Source organism: Penicillium griseofulvum, assembly GCF_001561935.1.
Source record: "Penicillium griseofulvum strain PG3 chromosome Unknown contig_13, whole genome shotgun sequence".
In the NCBI taxonomy this organism is placed as follows: Eukaryota; Fungi; Ascomycota; class Eurotiomycetes; order Eurotiales; family Aspergillaceae; genus Penicillium; species Penicillium griseofulvum.
In genome coordinates, this window is record NW_024467434.1 from 25221 (window position 1) to 41843 (window position 16623).

Genomic DNA, 16623 nt, shown 5'->3' on the forward strand with positions numbered 1-16623 from the left:
TCTGCATTTTTAACTAAGCTCTTCTCATACATTTTCGACTAAGGCCTTTTCATATATTTTAGACTATCGGCCTTTAACTTCTTAAACTATAGGAAACTACTATATTTCGACTCTAAATCTATAATTAAAGTAAGAAATCATAGCTAGGTTATCTATTTTAATTATTAAGAAGATATATTATTAATTAAAATAAGAGGTTAGTATTATTAAAAAGGTAGAAGTATAGTATGGTCGAAAATGTAGGAGAAGGGTATAGTCGAAAATGTAGGAGAAGGGTATGGTCGGAAATGCACGAGAATATGTCTACATTTTCGATTAAGCTCTTCTCGTATATTTTCGACTAAGGCCTACTTATATATATTAGACTATCGGCCTTTAACTTCTTAAACTATAGTAAACTGCTATATTTCAACCCTAAATCTATAATTAAAGTAAGAAATTATAGCTAGGTTAACTATTTTAATTATTAAGAAGATATATTATTAATTAAAAGAAGAGGTTAATATCGGTAAAAAGGTAGAAGTATAGTTTGGTCGAAAATGTAGGAGAAGGGTATAGTCGAAAATGTAGGAGAATATATCTATATTTCCGACTAAGCTCTTCTTATATATTTTCGACTAAGGCCTTCTTGTGTATTTTAGACTATAGACCTTCAACTTCTTAAGCTATAGGAAACTACTACATTTTAACCTTAAATCTACAATTAAAGTAAGAAATTATAGCTAGGTTATCTATTTTAATTATTAAGAAGATATATTATTAATTAAAATAAGAGGTTAGTATTGTTAAAAAGGTAGAAGTATAGTTTGGTCGGAAATATAGGAGAAAAGCTTAGTCGAAAATGTACGAGAAGAGCTTAGTCGAAAATACAGTTATTATTTTTAGTCTATTCCTTATTAGGAATTTCGGACTAAACGCTAACCTAATTAGGAATTTCGGACCAAACCATCTAATGCAGTTCGAAAACTTTAACATCCTACCATAAATTTAATAAAATAGACAAAAATAAACAGATTTCATATATCAGTTCAGAATAAAAGGGGGTATCAATAAAAAATATAAAAATAGTTAATATCATTCTATAGAGGGTACCATATACACCGGTTTTTAACTAGTAGATAGTAGCTAAGATAGGATTTATACTAGGAAGGAACTTTTATAAGCTATCTATAAGGATTTTAAACTTAGTTCTCTATAATAGTATAAGATAGCTATAGTAGTCTAAAGCCTAATTCTATATTAAGGTAGCTATCACATACTAAATATACTCTTAGTTAAAGAGAGTAATTAATTAATACTAGTGTAAGGAGATAGTCTTAAGATAGTAGCCCTTATTATAGATTATATAGTAGAAGGAGGCTATAACCTTAGTATAGAACTAGTAGGGCTTATATACTATAGCCTTATTTAGTGTGGATAGGCTAGTAGCCTACTCCTAGAGCTTACTAAGTTCTATTATAGTAGTGTCGATATTAGTAAGAGAAGGGGTAACTAAGCTATTAGCGGTATTATTAGTATAGTTAGTGATAGTAGTATTAGTGTTAGTAGTATTAAGCTACTTACTACTATCCTATAGGGTTTATAGGCCTACTAGTATCGCTCTTATACTACCTCTATTACTAGAGAGCGAAAGGGTAGTAATATTATTAATATTAGAAGTGTTTTTATTTATACTAGCCTTAGTAGCGGTAAGATCTAGCGCTATTAGGTTAGTCTTCTTATAGGTAGCCTTCTAAGGATAGCTAATAAGATTACTATCTTCGTTAATCTCTATAATAGTATAGGTAGCCTATATATTATATAATAATAGGACTATAGTATAGGCTAACGATACCTAGTTAATTAGGTAGTAGCTAAGGAACGTATTTAACTTATCTAGCGACTTAAGTATAATAAGCTTCTACTTAGAGTTACTAGTATAGGACTTAGTACTATAGAATAGCTAGACTATAAGCGCGTCGCTAAAGTATTAATCAATCTCTAAAAGCTATATATTAATTAGGGTAGAAGGTACTAGGATTAAAGAAGGCTAGTATAGAGGCTAGGACTAGACTAGCGCTACCTAGTAGACGAGTATTAGTATAGTAAGTATCTTTCCTAGGCTATAAGCGTTGGCTAAAATACTACCCTATAGTAGGCTAGCTTCCTACTAAAGTATCTAAGAGACCTTAATAACCTACTAGGGCTTAAGAGTAGTAAAATAGACTAAGTATAAAGAGACTAGGATAAGTACTAGTAGCCCTATACTATCGATAGAAAGTTAGGTATACTAGATAGTAGTATTAAATAGGTACGTTAAGTAGTTAAGGGATATATCCTAGGTAGATATAAGTATAGTAAGGTTAGCTATTAGTATCGGCCTATTATCGATAGAACTAGTATAGCCGAGAGAAGAGTTAGGGACCGAAAGCGCTACTAATATAGAGCTTATTAAGATTATAGTCTAGAGCTATAAGTTATTTAGTAAGCTAAGGGGAACCTTATTAAAAGTAGTGTAGAGAACTAAGCTAGTAAAGAACTTAGAGCTATAAAGGTAGTAATAGAGGTCGCGTACGTTAGATAATATAAAAGACACGCGGTTTAAGCGCGTAGTAGTTAGCTAAAGTAGCTAAATAGTAAGTCCTACTACTAGGTTATAGTACTTAAGCTCTAAAAGGATAGTCTTTATTACACTAATAAGCGGTTTATTATTAGTATTATTATAGGGGTCTATAAAGTAGAGTTTAAGGAGTTCTAAAAGGGCCTATAAATTATTCTAGGACTAGGCTAATATACTATAGGTAGGGATAGTAGTAGAACTAGTAGTACTAGACTAAGATATAATTAGCTCTAGTAGTATAGTAGGGTAGATATAAGGGGTAGTAGCGAGGTAGGCTATAATACTCTTTACCTTAGCGATTTACTAGGAGAAGTAGGTAAGGAGCTTTTAATAGATTAAGGTCTCTTTAGTATTAAAGTAGAATAAGGCTTTAAGAAGCTAGCTATACTAACTAAGATCCTATAAGCGGGATAGAAGTAAGTAGCGGATATACTATAGTATATAAAGGTTAAATATATTAGTTAGCTCTATATATAGGGTAGAGAGATCTAAGGGGGATAGGAATAGTAAAACACTAGTATATTTACCTATATAGTAAACTATAAAGAGGACTAAGGAGTTATAAATAATATAGTAACCTAAAGAGACCTATACTAAGTTAGCGAAGCCGAATTTATTATTATAGTTATAGTAGAAGTTAAGAATAATATCCTAGGTCTTAGTATAGTCTAAGCTAATAAAATAGAATAGGTTCTATATATTTAGATAGCTAAAGATACCTATAATAGTAGGAGCGGAATTATCTATATAATAGATAGTAGTAGTAGAGATATCGATAGTACTAACGTTCTCTAAAGATACCTCCTTACCCCTAGACTATACTATATCTAGATATAGGAGATATAACTAGATATAGAAAGGGTAGAAACTAGTACTTAGTTAGCTTATTAAGGTTAAATCGGAAAGGGGATAATATAAGGTATATATAGAATAAGAAAGTAGTAGAAAAGATAACTAATAAAGACTAGACTACTAACCTTAGTTAAAGACGATCGATTAAGCGTAAGTACTAAGCGTGGTAACTAAGTATAATAACTAAGTGTAGTAACTAAAGGCGGTAATTAAGCGCGGTAAGGTCTAATTAGAAGTAGGGGAAATATAGGGGAAGGATTACTAGGAGGTTAATAGTAGTTTAAATACCTAAATAAGATAAATTTACTTAGATAAGAGTTAGCGGTTAGAAGGACCTAAGGTTAGGGAAAATATAGGAGAAGGATTACTAGGAGGTTAATAGGGGTTTAAATACCTAGATAAGATAAATTTACTTAGATAAAAGTTAGCGGCTAAAAGGACCTAAGGTTAGGGAAAATATAGGAGAAGGATTACTAGGAGGTCGATAGGGGTTTAAATACCTAGATAAGATAAATTTACTTAGATAAAAGTTAGTAGCTAGAAAGACTAAAGGTTAGGGAAAATATAAGAGAAGGATTAATAAGGGGGAAGCTACTTAATATATCCTACGCTAGGAATTATTTATATAAGGAAGATAGGATATTAGGTAAAGTTAGGATATAGTTTCTAACTAAGGTTAGAAACTATCTATAGGACTATTAGAAACTATATAAATAAATTATTTAAATACTATACCTACTACCTATAACTTCTTATCCCTATTTTCTAACTAAAGTCAGAAATTATACTTCTATAGTAATTTACTATAGTTTCGAGAGGTTAGTATTATCTATATACTTAATATCTATATATTCGACTAGACCTCCTAATAAGGCTTTCTAACTGTAGTTAGCTATTTTACTTATATAGGTAGTAATATCTACCCTATACTCTTCTACTATAAGTACTACTATACCTCCTAATTAGATTTTCTAACTATAGTTAGAAAGTATATCTAAACGAAACTTACTATTCTAGGCTTTATTAAGTCGTTTTTTCGCGAAAAAAAGAAGTACCCTACTATATGCTTAATAGCTAAATATATAAAAGAAACTTAGCGTTTTAGGCTTTATATAGTCTTTTTTTATAAAAAAAAGAAGTACCCCGCTACGTGCTTAATAGCTAAATGTATAAAAGAAACTTAGTATTTTAGGCTTTATATAGTCTTTTTTCGCGAAAAAAAGAAGTACCCCGCTATATACTTAATAGCTAAATATATAAAAGAAACTTAGCGTTTTAGGCTTTATATAGTCTTTTTTCGCGAAAAAAAGAAGTACCCTACTACGTGCTTAATAACCTAACGTCTAAAAGAAACTAATTCTTTTAGTCTTTTAATAGTATTTTTCGCTATAAGTCTAGTATAGGGTAATTAAAACTACTATATATAAATACTCTGGTAAAGAATTTACTTAGCTTTCCCTAAGACTAGCGTACTAGCTTTAATTTCGACCTTTATTATCTTAGTTAATTTATTATAATATTAATAGCTAGTAGTAAGCCTAATATATATAAGGCGATTAATTAATCCTTTACCTTTACTACTATACTAAACCTTAATAATTAGTATATATAGTTGATTTAAAAAGGCTTTACTCTAATTAAAAGCCTATTGCCTAAGGACGTTTACCTAACTACGCTAATAATCTAAGATTACGCCTATAGAGTTATAGAGGACGCTATAAGATTGTTATAGGAGGTATATAACTTTATTAAATAAAGGGAGTTCTAGAGGATATATAAAAAAAGCCTAGAATTATTCTAAGACTTATAGTAGGTTATATAGAATATAGTAAAGGTTTAAAAAGGACTTAATTAGTTTAAGGTAAATGTATATAAGCGAGCGATTCTCTAATAGGGGGAGCTATAAGCTAATACTCTTCTTAAGTATATAGGTAGCTATATAATACTATAGAAGGTTAGTAAGTCTATTAGTAAAGGACTATCCTACCCTAACCTCTAAGCTACTATTAATAACGCTATTATATATTAAAAGTCTAAACGTAGTTATAGTATTCGCTAGTATACTCGAATTATATAAATTAATCTTAATATTATACTAGTATAGCAGAATTTAGTACCCTTTAACCTCTAAACACTATATACACTAGGGCTTAGAATAGATATAGATAGATTTATCTATTTTATTAGCTTAGGTTACCTAATATAGCTAATAATACCTATACTATTAATATAGGCTAGGGGGGGTATAAATACTATAAATATACTTAGATCCTTACTAAAGAGACCCTATAATAATATACTATTACTAGTATTATTATTGCTATTATCTTTATTATTAACCCCTTCTCTACTATCTAATAGCGAGTAGTATAAGAATAATAAGAATAATAATAGTAAAGGGGATAGTAGCGATAGTAATAAAGATAATAAAGATAATAATAGCGATAAGGATAGTAAAGATAACCTCCTTCGCTCTTAAAAGTAGCTACGTCCTAATCCTATAAACCCCCTAGCTAACTATAGCTATACCTTAATATATATAGCGATTAGGCGTTTTCTTAAGAAGATAGAGCTCTTAACTAATACCCTTAAGAAGTAGTTGCTTTAATAGGTTAGAAAAGTAATAATAACCTAGCTTATAGTTTATACCTCTCTATCCCTATCTCTCTATAATCTCTATACCTATAAGCTATATAAGTACTTAGGCCTATACTATTATAATATATATAAGGAATTACTCTAGTAGCTAAGTAATCTATACTTTAATCTTAAGGTATAGGATAAGATAAAAGCCTAGAATATAGGTTAGTTTAGAAATATTATAATAAATCTCGAATTAAGGTAGTAGTTCCTAATAGTAGGTTCGGGTATCCTAAGGATTATAGATCTAGTAGCTTAATAGTTAGTAATGTTCGCTTAGCTATATAAGCGCTACTTTAGCTAAAACGCCGACCCTATACTTTAGGACCTTAATTAGTAGCTAGATTAAAATAGAAGTATTATACTACTAGGGCTATTTAGGTAGCTAAGTAAGGACTTCGATAGGAGCTACCTAGGTAGCCTCTAATAGTTAATTATAGAGGAGTTTAATATATATAACTAGTATTATTAGACCTGCCTATCTAAGCCTTATCTTAGATAGGTAAGGAATATATAGTTTAGCCTAGTATAATAGATAGTTTAGTAAGACCCTATATATTACGTATTCTATGTACTATACTAGCTAGATTATCTATAGAGGCTTATATTATTCCTATATTATATAAAGCGGACGTACCCTAGAGAATATACCTTCTTTTACTATATTAATATTAATCTTATTAACTTTATATAAAGTAAGTGAGGTATAAATATACTATAGGGTAGCCTTACTCTCTCTAATAAGGATAGTAGTAACTATACTAAGTTACTCCTAGAGATATATCGTAATATCGCTATATAGTATAAGTAGCTAGTTAACTAAGGGTACGCTAAAAATAGCTATATATAGTATATCGATACTAATATATAGATAAAGGATAATAAAGCCTATTTTAGCTATAGCTAGACTAGGTAGATCTACTAGTTTAGGGATATATAGCTAAGCTTACCTAGCCTACTTTATAGGTCTACTAGCCTAGCGACTTTATAGTAGATAAATATCCTTCTTTAGTTTATTATAATTAGGGAGGATTACTAGATACTTAATATAATAGAGTCGGGGACCTAAGATAACCTCTTATACTACTATTAGGATTTTAACTTAAGTACTAAAACGCTATCTAGTCTATTAAATAGCGTATTTAGTAGCTAGATAGATTATATCTTTTCTATAACTATATAGCTAGGATACTTAGGTATAGTATTAGATATACTTATTAGCTAAACGCGGTAGGATACTATTAATATATAAAGGGAGCTAGATATCTTATTTAAGGAGAGCGATAAGGTAACGTAGGGCTATATCTAAGGCTAGTAATGTAACGCCTAATAGCTATACTAGAAGGTATTTAAAAACCTTATAGTAGCTAAGAAGTAGGTATTTAGGGAGGATTCCTACTTCTACTAGTAAGAGCTAGGTTAGCTAATAATCCTAGAGTTTATTACTAATAGTATCTAGTATATAAAGTTCTAGTATTCCCCTAGTATTATAGAACCTACTAGTACTAAAGTAAGTAGCCTAGTTACTAATACTAAAGATATAAAGGATAGTAATCTAATAGATATAAGTACTATAGAGGAATTAATATAGAAGCTTAAGAATTTAGTATATAAGGTAAGATTTGTGAATATTATATAATATATTACTATAAAGATATTAGAGAGTATAGAATACTATATACCCTATAGTATATTTTAGCTAGATTTTCTAACTATAGTTAGAAATAAATTTAATTAGTAGTATTAACTAAGTAGGTACTTTCTAGTAAGATATTCTAACCGCGATTAGAAATATAGTATAGTAGTATAATATATACATATATATATATATATATATATAAGTATAGTGCTTTAACCCCTTCTTACTATCTAGTTAATAATCTCTAACTATAGTTAGAAGCTATAGAAAGACCTTAATATTTAGTAAAAAAGAGTATTAATTAGGATATATTATATATATAGTTATAAGTATAATATAGTCGAAAATATAGGAGAAGGGTATAGTCGGAAATATAGGAGAATATATCTACATTTTCGACTAAGCTCTTCTTATGTATTTTCGACCAAGGCCTTCTTATACATTTTAGACTATTAGCCTTTAACTTCTTAAACTATAGGAAACTACTATATTTTAACCCTAAATCTATAATTAAAGTAAGAAATCATAGCTAGGTTATCTATTTTAATTATTAAGAAGATATATTATTAATTAAAATAAAAGGTTAGTGTTATTAAAAAGGTAGAAGTATAGTATAGTCGAAAATGCGGGAAAACATATCTACATTTTCGACTAAGCTCTTCTTATATATTTTCGACCAAGCTCTTCTTATATATTTTCAACCAAACGCTTCTTATATATTTTTAACTAAGCTCTTCTACTATATTTCTGACTAATTTCTAAACGTAGTCATAAATCTTACTAGGGGGGAGGGGGGCCTATCAGACCTACTAGTAGTATAATATATATATAATATAGTATTTCTACTCCTCCCTATTATCTACTCTATAATCTCTAACTATAGTTAGAAATATAATATAGTAGTTTAATATAGTCGAAAATATAGGAGAAGGCCTTAATTAAAAATATAGGAGAAAGGTATAGTTGTACATTTTTAACTAAGCTCTTCTTATACATTTTTAACTAAGTCCTTCTTATATATTTTAGACTATTGACCTTAAACTTCTTAAGCTATAGGAAACTACTACAAATTTCGACCCTAAATCTATAATTAAGGTAAAATTTATAGATTTAATTATTAGAAGGATATATTATTAATTAAAAGAAGAGGTTAATATTAGTAAAAAGGTAGAAGTCTAGTTTAGTCGAAAATATAGGAGAAAGGTATAGTCGGAAATATACGAGAATATATCTATATTTTCGACTAAGCTCTTCTTATACATTTTCGACTAAAGCCTACTTATATATATTAGACTATTAGCCTTTAACTTCTTAAACTATAGTAAACTACTATATTTCGACCCTAAATCTATAATTAAAGTAAGAAATTATAGCTAGGTTAACTATTTTAATTATTAAAAAGATATATTATTAATTAAAAGAAGAAGTTAATATTAGTAAAAAGGTAGAAGTATAGTTTAGTCGAAAATATAGGAGAATATATCTACATTTCCGACCAAGCTCTTCTCGTGCATTTTTAACTAAGGCCTTCTCGTATATTTTAGACTATAGACCTTTAACTTCTTAAGCTATAGGAAACTACTACATTTCGACCCTAAATCTACAATTAAAGTAAGAAATCATAGCTAGGTTATCTATTTTAATTATTAAGAAGATATATTATTAATTAAAATAAGAGGTTAGTATTATTAAAAAGGTAGAAGTATAGTATAGTCGAAAATATAGGAGAAGGGTATAGTCGAAAATATAGGAGAAGGGTATAGTCGAAAATGCGGGAGAAAGGTATAGTCGGAAATGTATAAGAATATATCTACATTTTTAACTAAGCTCTTCTTATATATTTTTGACTAAGGCCTTTTTATATATATTAGACTATCGGCCTTTAACTTCTTACATTATAGTAAACTACTATATTTCGACCCTAAATCTATAATTAAAGTAAGAAATCATAGCTAGGTTAACTATTTTAATTATTAAAAGGATATATTATTAATTTAAATAAGAGGTTAGTATTATTAAAAAGGTAGAAGTATAGTATAGTCGAAAATGCGGGAGAAGGGTATAGTCGAAAATATAGGAGAATATATCTATATTTTTAACTAAGCTCTTCTTATATATTTTCGACTAAACGCTTCTTATATATTTTTAACTAAGCTTTTCTACTATATTTTTAACTAATTTCTAAACGTAGTTATAAATCTTACTAGGGGGGAGGGCGGTTTATTAGACCTACTAGTAGTATAATATATATATAATATAGTATTTCTACTCCTCTTTATTATCTACTCTATAATCTCTAACTATAGTTAGAAATATAGTATAGTAGTTTGATATAGTCGAAAATATAGGAGAAGGCCTTAGTTAAAAATATAGGAGAAAGGTATAGTCGAAAATGTATGAGAATATGTCTGTATTTTTAACTAAGCTCTTCTTATATATTTTTAACTAAGTCCTTCTTATATATTTTAGACTATCGACCTTGAACTTCTTAAGCTATAGGAAACTACTATAAATTTCGACTTTGAATCTATAATTAAGGTAAAATTTATAGATTTAATTATTAGGAGGATATATTATTAATTTAAATAAGAGGTTAATATTAGTAAAAAGGTAGAAGTGTAGTTTAATCGAAAATGTAGGAGAAGGGTATAGTCGAAAATATAGGAGAATATATCTACATTTCTGACTAAGCTCTTCTCGTATATTTTCGACTAAGGCCTTCTTATATATTTTAGACTATAGACTTTTAACTTCTTAAGCTATAGGAAACTACTATATTTCGACCCTAAATCTATAATTAAAGTAAGAAATTATAGTTAGGTTATCTATTTTAATTATTAAGAAGATATATTATTAATTAAAATAAGAGGTTAGTATTATTAAAAAGGTAGAAGTATAGTATAGTCGAAAATATAGGAGAAGGGTATAGTCGAAAATATAGGAGAAAGGTATAGTTAGAAATATATGAGAATATATCTGTATTTTCGACTAAGCTCTTCTCGTATATTTTCGACTAAAGCCTTCTTGTATATTTTAGACTATTGGCCTTTAACTTCTTAAGCTATAGGAAACTACTATATTTCGACCCTAAATCTATAATTAAAGTATAAAATTATAGCTAGGTTATCTATTTTAATTATTAAGAGGATATATTATTAATTAAGATAAGAGGTTAATATTATTAAAAAGGTAGAAGTATAGTTTGGTCGGAAATATAGGAGAAGAGCTTAGTCGAAAATGTATAAGAAGAGCTTAGTCGAAAATGTAGTCATTATTTTTAGTCTATTCCTTATTAGGAATTTCGGACTAAACGCTAACCTAATTAGGAATTTTGGACTAAACCATCTAATGTAGTTCGAAAACTTTAATATCCTACCACAAATTTAATAAAATAGACAAAAATAAATAGATTTCATGTGTTAATTTAGAATAAAGGGGTGTATAAATGAAAAATATAAAAATAGTAAATATCATTCTATGGAGGGTACTATATACACTGGTTTTTAACTAGTAGACGTTTGTAGTAATTTAGGTCTGCTAGATCGAGGTCAGGATAGGCCAAGAGGGTTTTTATATTACTATTATCCCTTTTTGGGTCTTTTATAGCACTATTCTTATACCTCCCTAGGCTAATTGTAGAAGATAGCCTATACTGACATACTACTAGATATAATTCAGAGAATGATCGCATGGTTTGTATAGACTAGGTATGCTAATAGCTAAATACTATAGAATACGGGGGCTAAAGTGCCCTATATATACAAGTACGGACCTACTTAGGTCCGTACAGGTCCACGTAGGCGCTATTAGTACAGATTATATCACAGAAAGACTTCTGGGATCACACTAGCTAAGAATCCTAAATTTTATAAGCGATCAAAGTGTTACGCACTGCTAACTGGTCACAGTTAGGTTAGATGGGTTCTGGGTATACTTGCCTTAATACTCCTTGTGTATCCCACGTTAACGATCTGTTATAACTGAGCTATTACCTACAAGGCCTTACTGTAGCCTAAGTCCTGTTAAGAGATCGAGGAACGATGCTAGTGAGAGCGCCGAGTAGATCTATACTGGGGTATTAGTCTGCTCGTGAGTGTTGTTAAGTTATAATCAAGTAAAGAGTTATAGTAGTCTAAAAGGTAAATATTAGTAACAATATATGATTAAAGACAAAGAACTGAACTAAGTATATAAATAAGTATCCTTATATATCTTTCGATTCCTACTCCTAGCGTGACTCCCTAGAGTCACCGCTAGAGTCGCTATATACTCCTACGTATACTTCTCTAAGTTAATATAGGAGTTACAGTCACGTATCTCTAGTTCTGTGTATAGCAATTCCTAGTATAGGTAATATCCGATACCCTAAAGTATATACGTACCGGAAACCTCTTAGCAGGGAGTCTAATTAGGCTTAATTATACTTTTGCTTACTAAGTATAAATAGGTTTTCTCTTTCCTAAATACCTAGGGATACTAGAGTATTAGATACTATATATAATCTACTAATAGATAGATTAGTTAGCTCTCGGTAGCTTATCTATATACCTAGTGGGGTACTATCGATTAATAACGGGTAGTTCTATAATATTATCTCCCCCTTCTTTAGGGTTTCGTCCTCGAAGCCCTTTAAAGCTATTAACTACCCCTTAGGTAAGTAATATTAGTTGTTTTTCTTTTTTCCTTTTTTCTTATTCTCTAGTTATATACCCTTTATACTATACCGGTTAATAACGTAACTTATAAATAAAATAGACTTACTTAATATCGATCAATTCTAATAAATAGTTTAATTACTAAATACCTTTATAAATATTACTTTTCTTATAGTATCTCCTATATAGCAGATCCTAAGTACTATAACTGTACCGAATACACTCGTTAGGGTCGGAAATATACTAAAAGGTTCTATAGCGAAACTAAGTAGTAAAAGGTATTACGCGAGTAGTAGAAAATTAATAAAGAGCTTACTTAGGCTAAAAAATAGTAAATAGATATAATAATAAAAATAATATATTTACATAAATAGCGTTAATTCTTACGTTCTTAGAATAATCGGATATTAGATTACGATTCTGCGTTAATAGAGTAATTAGATACTAAGGATCCTCTATCTACTAAGGATCTTACTAAACTAGATCACCTCGCTAATAAGCACAATACTTAAGCCCTTACTACTATATTAGAGGATCCTACTCTAACCTAGATATTCGGTCCCCTATCCCCTTCTGTCTTAGAGAGGATAGACCTATCTTTCCTAGTTAGCGATTCTTCTAGTAGAACTATTAAACTAGCTAGGGGCAGCCCCTTAGGTTCTTAATAGGTTCCTAAGTATTTTTAGAGGTATCGTACCCCTTCTATCTTACTAAGTAATAAGGCTTTCCACTTATTCGCTTTATTTCTAAGATTTCTTCGACCTTATATTCGTTTTCGGTTTCCTCCTCTAATTCTATATTTATCGCGAGTTTAGTATTATTTAGTACGGGTTTAAGTAACGAGATATAAAATACTAGATAGAGTTTTTATATACTTTCTAGTAGCTTTAAGCGATAGTTAACTAATCCTAGTTTTTCTTTAATTTTAAATAGTCTTAACCGTAGGTAGTCTAATTTATTACTAAGTTACTTAGTTTTAATATTATAGCGTAAAAGATAAACCTTTTCTCCCCCCTTTAGGTTAGGTCCCTTTTCGTATTTTTAGTCGTAATACTTCTTTATCTATAGATTAATAAAGTTAATATCTCTAGACAGTTATAGGTATAACTGTTTTAGCCTATTAGCCTTTAGTCTTACTAATTCTACTACAGCTGCTTTGCCGATTAGTTATCTATAAACTATAGGGTTATATCTATAATTAGTAAAGAATAGTGATTCTTAGGTTATAGAGTAAATAGTATTATTATACACTAGTTATACCATTAGTAGCAGTCTTACCTAGTCGTCTTATTAGTAGTTTATATAGTATTATAGGTACTACTTTAGGGTTTAGTTTACTCTTTTAGTTTAACTATTAGTTTATAGGTAGTATACTATAGAGAGTCTAAGCTTAATACCTATCTGATCCGGGAAGGATTACTATATATTTAATATAAACAATTTGTCTCTATCTAATATAATTTTAGCCAGTAGTCTATAATTTACAACTATATATTATAGGACTATATTCGCTATTTAATCTATATTAATAGTTTCTATAGTCAGAATTATATAGGCGTATTTAGTAAGCCTATTAATTATAACTATAATTATATCGTATCCTTCTAAGACTAGTAGCTTTATAATAAAGTCTATAGTAATTTATTCCTATAGGTTAGTTAGTATCTTAGATAGCTATAATTCTCTATAGGGTATATATCGTATAGGCTTATTCCTTTAGTATATATCGCAGCCTTAGATATAGAATCTGACCTTATAGTTTATATTTAGAAAATAATAATTTCGCGAAATATATTCTACTATTTTTTCTATTCCTATATATCTGTAAGTAAGGTCGTTATAATATTTCTTAATTACTTCCTCCTAGAGTTTAACTAGGATATAGATTAATCTATATAGGTAGAATAGACTACTTTTATCTTTAATAAGTTTATTATTTTCTCTAAAGAGTTAATTAATTATATCTGTTTCTAGTTCTTTCCTAATTCGTTATAGTAAGTCACTATCTTTAATCTCTACTATTACGGCTAGTAACTATTTATTATATAAGATAGTACTGTTTAAGTTTTATCTTAGTATAATAGGTTCTGCTGCTTTAGTACCTAACTCGTAGTCTAGTTGCTAATTTAACGCGTCTACTTAGCTATTTTCCGTTCCTTTATAATATTCGATTCTAAAATCGTATTATATAAAGGTTTCCGCCTATTATACTTATTATTATATAAGAACCTTTATAGTAGTAAAAAAGGTAAGGTTCTTATAATTGGATTTAACCGTTACTATATATTTCACTCCTTTTAGATATACTTTCTAGACTTAGAATACTAATACTATAGCTAGTAGTTCCTTATTATATATATTGTAGTTAAGTTCTGTAGGTATTATCTTTCTTAACTAGAATATAACTAGTCGATATTTCCTATCTAGTCCTAGCTATATTAGTCTAGCTCCTAGGGCGTAGTTTAATATATCTATTTCTATAATAATTAGTTTATTGTAGCTAAATATAGCTATAATCGTCCCTTAGCTAAAGAGTTATTTAAGTTATTAGAACGACTCTTCTACTACTTTATCCTACTCGAATTTCTAGTCTTTCTTAGTAAGTTAATAGAGTCCTAATACCACTCTAGCGTATCTATCAATAATTTTTTAGTAGTAGTTAGCGAGACTAAGAAATTACTATACTTCCTTAATAGTCTTAGGTATTAGCTATTCTATAATACTCTTAACCTTATCTTCCTCTATCCTAAGTCCGTCTAAGCTAATATAATATCCTAAGAATAACGTTTCTTAGATATAGAATTCGTATTTCTTAAGTTTAAGAGTAACCTTTACTTCTCTTAACTTCTATAGTACTAGCTTATTATATTTAATATAATCTTTAAAGGTTACTAAGAATACTAAGATATTATCTAGATATATAATAACGAAGATATTAAGATATTCCTCTAGCGCTTTAAAAATAAAGCGTTAGAATATAGCTAGTATATTAGTAAGGCTGAAGGGCATAACCTTATATTCGTAGTATCTAAACTTAGTTCTAAATACTATTTTCTATTCGTAGCCTAGCTTAATTCTAATATAGTAATATATATTAGTAATATCGTATTTTAAGAAGTACTTCGCTCCTCCGATCTAGTCTTATATCTTATAGATTAAAGGTAATAGGTATCGATCTTTAATAGTAATCGAATTTAGATATTAATAGTCTACGTAGAGTTAAAGGCTCCTATCTTTCTTTAGTATAAAGATAATTAGGTATCCGGCTGATAACTTTAAGGCTCGGATATAACCTTTCTATAGGTTCTCGTTAATATATTCCTTAAGTATTTAGGATTCTTTCTGCGATAACTAATAAATAGGTTTAAAAGTAGGTTTAGTGCCCTCTATCGTATTAATTTTATAGTCGAAAGGCCTATATTTAGGTAATACTCTGTTAGTAGGTACTGTAAAAATATCTATAAACTCCTAGTATTCGTCTAGAATCTAGGATTCGTCGCTAGTTATATATAGCTTTTCATTTTTAATAATTATATATTCTACTAGTTCTTAGTTAGATATACTAAGTGACTATTCTATAGTATCTAGGGCGACGTCCGCGACTGATACCTTAGTCCTCTTCTTCTAAGACTATCTATTCTTACCCTATTAGCTAGACTTCTTCTAACGCGTTTTGTAGTTGTTATACTATTCTATATATTTGTACTTATTAAAGGTAATCTATCCCGACTACTAATTAATGCTTAGGTTATACTTTCTAAGCTATAGAACTCCTAAAATAATATTATAGTCTCTTATTTCTAGAATATTAAACTTAATTAGTTCTAGGTATCCGTAGACAGATATTAGTAGTATAATAGTTTCCTTACTTACTCCGCTAAAGAGGACTTCTCTATCGAGTCCTATAATAGGGATAATATATAATAATAGTTTAGTAAGGACTTATTAAGCTTCTTAGAATCTAGGGTTTATAAAATTATTCGTTACTTTTAAGTTAATAAGAGTCTAAGCCTTTCCTATTAGTAAGATTATATATAGTTTAATATATATTCTTAGTAAAGTTACTATTAGCTATGTTATTAAATAGCCCTAGTAGTTATATATCTATCAGCTATTATACTATACCCCTTAGTACTCTTAGTTCTATTATAGCTTCTTTATCTACTTTAATAGCTAGGGTTCAATACTAAGATTTAACTTACTAGACCTATAGGTAGTATATATCTCGTTATAGTATA